Source organism: Gekko japonicus, unplaced genomic scaffold, assembly GCF_001447785.1.
Source record: "Gekko japonicus isolate JY-2015 unplaced genomic scaffold, Gekko_japonicus_V1.1 scaffold1996, whole genome shotgun sequence".
Taxonomy (NCBI): domain Eukaryota; kingdom Metazoa; phylum Chordata; class Lepidosauria; order Squamata; family Gekkonidae; genus Gekko; species Gekko japonicus.
The window spans coordinates 13,754-20,343 of record NW_015160894.1 but is presented as its reverse complement, the minus strand read 5'-3'; the positions used below and the strand labels follow the sequence as shown (position 1 = coordinate 20,343).

The 6,590-nt window shown below is 44.5% G+C and overlaps 1 long non-coding RNA gene across 1 annotated transcript; it reads left to right on the top strand.

The window, feature by feature from the left end:
• Positions 1 to 898: 898 nt before the first annotated feature.
• Positions 899 to 5,910, top strand: LOC107120932. The gene is made up of 3 exons (XR_001482842.1): positions 899 to 1,128; positions 4,463 to 4,561; positions 5,628 to 5,910. It is a non-coding gene; the product is annotated as an uncharacterized LOC107120932 (long non-coding RNA).
• The last annotated feature ends 680 nt before the right edge of the window (positions 5,911 to 6,590 follow it).

Sequence of the window (6,590 nt, the reverse complement as noted above, 5' to 3'; positions counted from 1 at the left end):
CCACAAACGCTCAGGGCGAAGCTTTGCCTGAGCGCATATCGCTTAGTTTTTTTTAAAAAATGACCGGGGAAAGCCGGAAGCCTCAGGCTTCCAATGGAAGTGGCTGTGCAACGGAGGAGAGCGATCAGATGGAAGGGTTCATCGGAAGCCACCGTTGCACTCTGTTTACCACCACTTCGGACCTAGTGGCAGAGTGCAACGGTGTAAAGGGATTTACAACGGTTAGGGACGGGAGGCAGATGTTCGCCGTCTGAACGCCCGTAAATACACCGGTTGGAACCGGCACCCTAACCGTTGTAAATCCCCCGTCTGAACGCACCCATTGTGCCCCTTACATAAGTGCTGGGCTTTTTTCACATTGCTTTCTCTCACCCAGGCTGCTGTGCACAGTGCGCCCAGCCCAGCCAGTCACATGCTTACATAAGTGGGCACCTTTGGTGAGCTGGCCAGCAGCTTTCCACAGGCAACTGTGCCCGCGGGTGTCTTCCCTGGGCTGCCAACAAGTGGGAGATTCTGCCTGCCAAATGTGAACAGTAACAGTTTTTGCCTGTTCAAACGACACCCTGGCTTTACAAATGTGTTTTTGTTGTTGTTTAATTGCCATAAAGGAAAAAGAGAGGGTTTTCGAGAAAACAGTGGAAAAGAATAGGATTGGTGTGTGCATGGCTAGTGTTCAAGCAAACTTTCAGAGCCCCCCCCCTTTTTTTTGTAGCTGGCTGAAGTCTAGTTTTTCTGCGGCCTTTAGCTTTAAACTGTGCTATTCTGTTTTTAGGAAACGCTGTGACTGCTTGGGGAAAAAAAAACTGTTTTCAAAGATTTGAGACGTACACGAGTGGGAGGAGGAGGGCTGTATGGGAAGTTCGACTTTTTTCTATTAAGTGCTCCACCCACGATTTCCTCATGCTGGAGCTGGAAAGAAAAGACGCAAACTTGTACCTTCTGCATAGATATATGGCCGTTTTATGGCCGTTCAGGGATGACTGCAGTCAGTGCCACATTGCTTTGAGGTATTTGGATGTGGTTTTGAGATGCACTTTTTCCTCTGAATTGAGAAAATGTGAAGCAAATGCTAGATGCAGAATCGCCCATTCCTGAAAGCTGAAAAAACTCAAGAGGCAATTTTTTCAGGTATGTGATGAGACTTCTTCTTGAACTGGGGCCCCTAGGGGAACATAGAAAACCTCCAGAAGTTTGTGCCAGCTAGAATTTAGTTCCCAAAAACTTACTCTATCAGTATCCTTCGGACTGCAGGAGAGGAAAATAGAAAGAGGTTGAATGACAGCATGCTGAAAGTTTTTGCAGGAGTCGTGTGCAAATCAGAGGATTTTCAAAGCTTTCTGGGAATGTGAGGCAGGAATTAGGAGATCCCCTGCCGGCTATAGGGATCCCCATAAGCCCCACACATACTGTGCTAATATAAAGAAGACAACTGTTACAAAGAGACTAGGTCAGCAGTGTTGTCTCACTGATATCCTGTCCTAATTTTCCCGCTTTTGCCCAGTTTTTATTTCCTGTCTTCCACCTACCCCATCTTTTTCTTTTCTTCCAATGTCTTGGCTGACAGCTTGCTCATTGTTCCCTCCATTCACTTTCAGTACTGAGGTGAAACTGCAGCATGCAGCCATTTTAGATTACAAGATTTGTGCAGGCAATCAAAATGGCTGGTGGGTTCTTATGAGGATGCTGAGAGATCTCAGCATATTGAAACTTTAAATATTTTAAAGTATTTTTTCCTAAGCCATTTTGGATCCCTACTGGGAGAAAAGTAGAATAAGAAACACACTAAATAAACAAATAGTAGGAGTTGGGTGTTGTATGTCTGGACAGTCACTTCCCTCTGTTTGGCTGAGCCGTTCACATCAGATTGAGGATGGAAAGAGGGAAGGGAACCAGCACTAGAGTTTTCAGTGTCGTTTTTCGAGCCTTGATCTGCAATGGTTGTATAAGATCTGGTCCTGGGTGGGAAGAGGGGATGAAAAACCAACTCTGCTGGGTGGGAATAGTTTGTTCCTCTCTGAGGGGGGATGAAATCCCAAGAGAAGGAGGAGATTAATGTTCCCTCTAAGCTGTGGGGTCTTGTGAGCAAAAATTCTACTTTGTGAGCTACTGGCATTAAAGTTGTGAGCAAGCGATTCTGCTCCTGCATAAATTAGTTTGCTCTGGAGCCCTCCTTCCTGAGCTAAGGCAAAAATGTGTGAGCCGGAGGCTAAAAAACTGTGAGCTAGCTCACACTAACTCAGCTTAGAGGGAACACTGGAGGAGATTGGATTTATACCCCGCTTTTCATTACCTGAAGGAGTCTCAGAGTGACTTACCTTCCCCTCCCCACAACAGACACCCTGTGAGGTAGGTGGGCCTGAGAGAGCTCTTTTGAGAACTGCTCGTGAGAGAACTTCTCTGAAAGAACTCGTAACGTAATGGAAAAGGGTAAAAGTCGGATCTAAACGGATCTTCATGAATTCATATGATTTTTACACTGAAAGGAAATCAAACCACCATCATATCGTAGGCCTTTTACCCAGACCCCTTGTAACCAATGCTCCCTCTAAGCTGTGGAGTCTTGTGCGGAAAAATTCTACTTCGTGAGCTGCCGGCATTAAAGTTGTGAGCGAGCAATTTGGCCACTGTGTAAATTAGTTTGCTCTGGAGCCATCCTTCCTGGGCTAAGACAAAAAAATGTGTGAGCCAGAGGCTAAAAGACTGTGAGCTAGCTGACACCAACTCAGCTTAGAGGGAACACTGCTTGTAACTGACCCAAGGTCACACCAACAGCTGTATGTGGAGGAGTGGAGGATCAAACCTGGCACTCCTAGATTAGAGTCCACGCTCCTAACCACTACACCATACTTGGTTCCACCACAGAGGATCAGAAATCCTTCAAAAAAAAAGTTCCTTAGTGTGGGAGGAGAAATGCAGCAGAGAAGGTGGTAAACTTGAACTATTTTTTTGGAGGGGGGAGCTGGATTTCTTTCTCCCTGCACAATGGTTATTTGAGGGTTTATGCAGCAGAACAAGAAAGAGCTTGCTATAAGTATGAGCAAACTTGCAGTGTCTTCCTATACAGCCAACTACCCAAACCTTAGTCCCATTTCAATTCAGTCAAAGAACATCAGTGGTTACACTTTATAGCAGGAGTGGCCAAACTTGCTTATCGTAAGAGCTACATAGAATAAACATCAGATGTTTGAGAACTGCAAGTCATGAACAAATTACACACGTTTTTATTGAAAAATATGCAAATTTCTTTTTACTAATAGTGAATGAGACTGCCAAAAACAAAAACAAAAGGGCGTAAAAACTGATATAGGTAATGACATTTTTGCCCAATGATATTTGTTTGCTAATGATATTTATTTGTCTAAGAGAAAGAGAGTTGGAAAAAAAGAATGACAGAGGTGAAGAGAGAGAGAGAGAGAGAGAGAGAGAGAGAAAGCAAATAGATGGGGGAGGGAGGAAGGAAGGAAGGAAGAGAGAGAGATAAAGGGAGAAAGAGAGAAAGAAAGTTGGAAAGAAAGCAAACAGATGGGGGAGAGGTGGGGGAGGTGGAAAGAAAGCTACTTTAAATGTGTCCTCCAAGGCAAAGGACCCTCCCCCCAAACTGGCTTGGCTTGGCGAAGGGATTTAAAGAGACAAATGTCTTCTCCAAGCCAGCTGGCGGGGTGTGTGTGTTTTGAGAACACATTTAAAGTTAAAGTTGCTTTCTGTCTCTGCTCCCCCCTACCTCAAGCCTACCCAGAGAGGGGAACACTGGCTGGGAAAGGGAAGACCGATTTGGGAGTCATGCCTCCCCTTTGTTTCCCCAGCTACCCTGCTGGGAGCTGCAAAATATGTGTTCAAGAGCCATGTGTGGCTCCCAAGCCGCAGTTTAATTTATTCATCATTTAAAAGAGTTATGCCTTGTCTGTCTGAACTGTGGAGGTAAGATGTTTGCCTATCCCTGACAAGTACTTGTGGGGGGGCATCCAGATGTGCAATATATCATCTGCAGTCTATGACAACATCAAAGCTGCTGTTTGTATTCATGTGGTAAAGCCCCAGCTGGAAAGTTTCTTTTCCAGAAATAGATGTTTAAAGTTGTTTTTGCTTTCACAGCCTTTGTGGGTGAATCATTCTGGGGTGGGATGGGGCAGAGCTGAGCTATGTTCACTATTCTCTGACTGAAAAACACTAAAAGAGAAAGAAAGAAAAAGTTATGTAAAATACTGCCCCCATGTTCAGAAATTAAAGTAATTTTTCCAAATAGCTGGATGTGAGTGCAGTAGGACCTTAGAGATCAATCAGATTTTCAAAGCTTCCAAGAGTCAAAGCTCCCTTCATCAGATACTCTGACTCTGGAAAGCTTATATACCCTGAAAATCTTGAAGGTTTCTCAGGCACTACTGGACTCTAATCTAGCTCTTCCCCTGCTGATCAATATTGCTGCCCTCTGAAACTTTCCAAATGTTTTCTTATGTGCCTTCAGCAAAGTCAGTTTCCACCCACAAGAATCCAGAGGCAAAGCATCCAGAGGTTGAGCCTATGTTGATTCAGTGTTCCTTAAGGAACAGAGACGTGTTTGGAGGTTAGTACATTCTGAATTATAGGTCATAAAGACATACAGCAGTAACAACATCATCTTTAGTACTGGGGCTGCAGTGGTCAGAATGTCATACTATCATCTGGGAGACCCAGGTTCAAAGCCCCACTCTTCCATGAAGCTGGCAGGTTGACCTGGGGCTCGTCTGGGAATGCAAGCCTTGGCTGGCAAAACCTAGGAGCGTTGTGGGGGGCAGAGACTCTGAAAATCAGCATCATGTGATGTCGTGACATCATTTCTGGTTGCGTACCCGGAAGTGATGTCACGGTGTCATTGACATTGACACTCTAGGAATCTTCCAAATCTCTATAGATTTTATGAACAAACTATGAACAATTACCGTACATGCCAGACACAATTTGTGGCTTCTCCAGCTACAGGTGTCAGGTACCAGCTGTCAGAAAGACATTTCTCTATCTGTGTCCTCAGATAGTTGCCAGCAGATAGATAGAACAGCAAATTACTGGTAGATCATTTGACTTGCATGCAAAAGGTCCCAGGTTCAGTCCCCTAGCATGTCCACTTTAAAAGAACCTGTGGTAAGTGTTGTCAAAGACCTCTAACAAAGATCTTGGACCCTCTGCACCTCCCAGTAGAAGAAGAAGAAGAGATTTATACCCCGCCCTTCACTTGGAATCTCAGAGCAGCTTAGAAACTCCTTTCCCTTCCCCTCCCCACAACAGACACCCTGCGAGGTAGATGGGGCTGAGAGAGCTCTGAGAGAACTGCTCCAGAGACAGCAGCTCTGACAGAACTATGGCTAGCCCAAGGCCATTCAGCAGCTGCAAGTGGAGGTTTGGGGAATCAAAACCTTTTCTCCCAGATTAGAGTCTGCGCACTTAACCACTACACCAATACTGATCTTGACAGGCCAAGTGTCTGATTTCATGTATGGCAGGCTTTTGTGTTCATGTCAGCAGAGGATGGCAAACCGGCATAGAATCCTAAAATATTTTTTTGTTTAATTCCAGCAATGTTCAAATCCATCCACTTGGATTTTAAATCTGCAGATACTGATTACTGATTTTTAATTTTGCTTCCTCCTTTTCAGGGTCTAGGGAGGCCAGTACCTAAAGTTGCCTGAGACTGCATCACTTTTACAGACTATGCAAGTAAAGAAGAGCCAGTGTCACCACAATATACTTTGGGAAAGCTGCCGTGAAGAAAAAATCCACAATTTCATCTTCTGGTAAGAGTAATAGCCCAGAGAAGATGGATAAAAATCGAGAGGAGAAGACATTCCCTGTCTAGGTCTCACAGACTTCAAATGTACAACATATGAACATAAGAACATAAGAGAAGCCAATGCTGGATCAGGCCAAGGACCCATCCAGTCCAACACTGTCACATAGTGGCCAAAAATACCAGGTGCCATCAGGAGGTCCACTAGTGGGGCCAGGACACTAGAAGCCCTCCCACTGTTGACCCCCCCCCCCCCAGCACCAAGAAGACAGAGCATCACTTGCCAGAAGAGCAGGAAAGCAGGATGCTTATCCCTCAGGAGACAAAATCACGATCAGAATCTCCAAGTTCAGAAGAGTCCACTTATTACTCCTGTGAAGATGCTGATGATTTTGATGATATTTCACTGACCAAAGAGCAAAAGTACATTTTTTTTCAGATCCTGAGGAGTTTACTTGAAGAGCCAGGCTCTTTAAAGAATGGTAAGGAGAGAAAAGTGTGGCATGATGGAAAGATCTTGAAGCTCATGTACATGACTGAAAGGTGTGAAATAATTGTTCAGGATTCTCATGGGCATTTCCAATACAAGGGGGTAGTGTCAACACAAGATATTTACCTCAGATGGCATGGAAATGAGAATGCTGAACCTCTGACCCTAGAGAACCTCCATAAAGTACAGAATGAACTGAAGTTCCTGAAAGTTTTGAATGAAAAGGGGGATGCTTGTTTTTCCAAGGCCTTCAATGAGCTCATTAGAGAGTTTAAATGTGTGCAGAAAAATACCACTTTGAAATTGATTTATGATGCCATTATGCTGACCTTTGTCTCTGGT